The sequence below is a fragment of the Cebus imitator genome, unplaced genomic scaffold (genome assembly GCF_001604975.1).
Source record: "Cebus imitator isolate Cc_AM_T3 unplaced genomic scaffold, Cebus_imitator-1.0 Scaffold279, whole genome shotgun sequence".
NCBI classification, from domain to species: domain Eukaryota; kingdom Metazoa; phylum Chordata; class Mammalia; order Primates; family Cebidae; genus Cebus; species Cebus imitator.
The window spans coordinates 701,335-705,793 of NW_016107594.1; positions in this window are offsets into that span (position 1 = coordinate 701,335).

A 4,459-nucleotide genomic window follows, 5' to 3' on the forward strand; every position below is an offset into this window, starting at 1 on the left:
CTATTTAGCGCTCTGCTCCCCCTCCTGGCTGAGTTTCATATTACAGTTTGAGCACTGCAGTTTCTGCTGTGAAGTGATGTAACAGCAACTTCTAGCCTATATGTGTGTTCATAATTTTCTGTTAATATCCTGTTTATTTTCAGATCCTTCTTTCATTTAAAATATACTTCATTATTATAGCAGATTTGTTTAGATCCTAATTCAAACAAACCAGTGTTAAAATAGCATAATATTAGAAATCTAAAAAAAAAAAAGTAATTATGGAATGGGTAACAAGAAATTATTGTTGATTTTATTAATTTAATCAATACATTATGGTTATGGAAGAAGATGTCCAATTTTTGTAAATGCATGTTGATGTATGTAGGGCTAGAATGACATAATATCTGTTATTTGCTTCAAAGTACCCTATCAAAAAAGTGTATTTAAAGTTTTCACAGAGGTAGAGTGTAGGATAGTGAGAACTGGAAGCAGGAAAGGGCAGGGGAAAGGGGGGCAGTGAGAGGCTGGCTGACACCAGCACTGCAGGGTAACTGTAGGGAGCAATTTGTTGTGTATATTCAACTAGCTAGAAGAGAATATTTGGAATATTCTCAACACATACATGATAAACGTTTGAGGCTATGGATTTGCTAATTACCCTCATTTGATCATAACATACTATACCCATGTATCAAAATATCACACTGTACCCATAAATATGTACAATTACTTTGTGCCATTTAAAAATAGTGACTGGGATCTAATGTACAACAAACACCTTGACTGTAGTTAACAATATTGTATTGTGTAGTTGAAAACTGGCAAGAGATAGATTTTAAGTCTTCTCACCATACCAAAAAAGAAAGTTAACTATGTGAGGTAATAGATATATTAATTAATTTGATTATGGTGATCATTTCACACTGTCTACAGAAAGTTTATCTCAAAATATTGAGTTGTATACCTTAAATACATACAATTTTTATTTGGCAATAATATCTCAATAAAATGATTAATAGAAAACATAATAATAATAAGTTTAAAATATCTGATGATTTTTAATTGGATATATGGATCAAATGTAATAAAATGTTGAAGCCGTTATTCAAATTTTTGAAAATAATTTGTTAGCGTGATAGACATATGGAAGTCATTATGCTATTCACTCTACTCTTTTACATATCTGATTTTTTTCCAAAATTGTTTAAAAATGTTTCTTGATTGTGATTATGAAGAAAGCTTCAACAACTATTCCCAAGCAGAAATAATATTCATGACATTTGGGACTAAAAAAAGTGACTGAACTATTACCAAAGTTGGGCCTGTGAGAAACAGAAACAGCAGAGGTATTGTCTCAGATTTTATGTGAATGTAGATAATTCAGTAGTTTAATTTTTTTCAAACAGAGTCTTGCTCTGTCACCCAGGCTGGAGTTCAGTGGTGTGATCTTGGCTCACTGCAACCTCCACCTCCTGGGTTCAAGTGATTCTCCTGCCTCAGCCTCCCAAGTAGCGGGGACTACAGGCGTGTCCCACCACACCTGTTTTGTATTTTTAGTAAAAACTGGGTTTCACCCTGTTAGGATGGTCTCAATCTACTGACCTCATCATCTGCCCACCTCAGCCTCCCAATATTCAGTAGACTTTAAATGCCCAAGCCATCAATCATTACCATGTCACAACTCCTTTCAAAGCTCAGTAGGAGTGGAAATGAGCCCTGCTTCTGAAGAAGAAGGATGAGGAAGGAGAGTGAACCCTACCCTGTTATTTCCAGGGAGGGACTTTGCAGCCACAGAGAAACAACTGTACCAAACCCCACGGAGAGCCCTGCTGGAGCTGTGCTTGAACCTATGGTGCCCCTTTTCCTATTGATCTCCCTCCAGCATAAATATATTTGTTTTCATGTTAAACATTTTGAAAGGTAGACACACTTACTGTTTCATTACATTCATTTAAACAAATCCAAGACAACAAAAATCCTCTTAAAAGTTAAGGGCTCTTTAGGACCAAAATCCAGATAAGAAGCAACATTGCTTTCAAAGATGGTGAAGCATATGATGACCACAGCCACACACACTAGGAGCTGCAGGGAGATCAATATTACAACACTAGAATGCTTTCGGATAAGAAGATAATTGCTGGAGCAGTGAGGCAGGTTGCCCTGCCAAACCTCACCAGCAAATACTAGTTATGTTTTCTGTTTCCCTTTTTACCTTTTTTTGTAAATAAATTTCTGCATTTAATCACATTGCTGAATCACGTTTTGCATGGTAACGGCTGTTTTTAATTTTTTTGGTAGGGGGAGGTTGGTTGCAAATGTGCATGATAAGTCACCATTTTATTCCAGTCCATATTATTTTTCTGTCTTCAGCATCGCCCTCCACAATTGTGTATTGAATAGAATTCATCTCACAGAGAATCAACCTCACAAAGCCCCTTCTGGAGCCACAGAGGTCTCTATGTTAGATTTACTTAGCCACAGCCAGCTGGAAACAATTTCTCTTCTTCTGTGATAAGTAAGTACATTGATGTAGAAGCTACTTTTCAGGACAAAATAGCTACACTTTTTAAAGTGCCTCATACATCTAAAAGCCTGTGTCTATAACTTGCATAGGCTTTAATTAGAGTTATATTTGGAAGAACCGGAGGACATATTTTAATTAGATACCTTAAAAATATTTCTTATTACTGTGTAGCAGTCCCACATAAGTCCTCGGGTACTGTATTTATAACTTACATAAAAGTCAGGAAACGGAGGGGCAAATTCCTAGAGCAATAAAGACATGGGTAGCAAATGCGAAACTCCACTTCTTTGTTACCGTTAACAGAAGCTGAGTGAAGAGTATGCGAGCCTCTATGCTCTATTTTTGCAACCTTCTGTGAGTCTATAATTATTTCAAAATTTAAAAGTTCTAAAATCTGCTTCTTTTGAAAAAAAAATCATGAATTTAAAGGTAAAGAAATTTAGGTCAGGGAAACTGAGTTAGTATTTTAGTTTTACAAACTCAGTGTAAATAACACAAAAAGCAGTATCCCTTAGCAAGTTTATGTTAGGACCCGGTACTAGGATACTATTATGCCTATTATACCATACTTTATATCATACCTTTTTTTTCTAATTAACAAATGAAATGACTAGAAGTTTCTGAATGAAGAAATACACCTGTGAAAAATATGTGGCAAATTATATGTTGTGAAAAGTTTCTTTTCCAAAGAAAGTAAAAAAAAATTATTTTCATGTAATAGAAAACAGTTTTAAAAAAGCTTTTTGTATGTGAGGGATGTGTGTGTGTTTGTGTGTGTGTGTGTGTGTGTGTGTACGCATCTTTGGGGCAGAGAGGTAACTGATAAAATAACTGGAACTGAATTGGGGACCAATGAAAGATTTGGGTTTGGGTACAGTGGCTCATGCCTGTTAATCCCAGCAGTTTGGGAGGCTGAGGCAGGTGGATCACCTGAGGTCAGCAGTTCAAGACCAACCTGGCCAACATGGTGAAATCCTGTCTCTACTAAAAATACAACAACAACAAAAAATTAGCCGGGGGTGGTGGCATGAGCTTGTAATACTAGCTACTAGGGAAGCTGAGGCAGGAGAATCACTTGAACCAAGAGGCAGAGGTTACAGTGAGCCGAGATCATGCCATTGCACTGCAGCCTGGGCAACAAGAGGGAGAGTTAGAGTCAGTCTCAAAAAACAAACAAGTAAGCAAACAAATAAAAATCAGATTTGGGATGTGAGGCAATTTCTTCAGAAAGATCTATCAGAACTCTCTGATAATGATAGTTTTATCTCCATTTCAAATGCACCTACTAGTTTAATCCTATTCTCTGTTTTCTAAAATATTTGAAAGAAACTAACAAGAAAAAATACAAAGCAAATCCTTTATTTCAAGTGATTTTTTTTTCTTAAAAAAAATAGAAAGGTAAAAAGGGCTTGTTAGTCTAGTGTGAAGAGAAGGATGAAGTCTTCAGAAACTTTTTCCTTTGCTGTTTTCCAATTAAATACTTACACCTGTTTAATCTTTTAATGTCAGAGAGAGAGATTTTTCTGATCAACACAGGAAGGGGCCGTGAGGATAGAGGAGCATCTAATGCTAACTCAGTGTCCTCTGAGGATGAAAATATCTCCTAGGTAAGTCATTGGGATATTTTTGTGATAACCAGAATGTTAAATGAGTAGCTGATAAATTTACTTAATGATCACCTTTTGCTAGTTCATCAACTCAAAGAAAAGGCTTTTCAACCGTAAGAATTTCATAGGAAAAGACAGGAACAAAACAAATACAAATCTACGTGACTCTCTGGTAGCAGTATGACGTTTTGGCTTTGAAGTGGCTGCCTGGTTAAAATCTCAGCTCTATACTTTCACAGCAGTTTGTCTTGGATAGTCATGTCACATCTCCAAGACTCAATGTCCTTCACTGTAAAATAATGGTAGTGCCTATACCCCTGGGCTTTGTGAAAATTAAATGAATGAA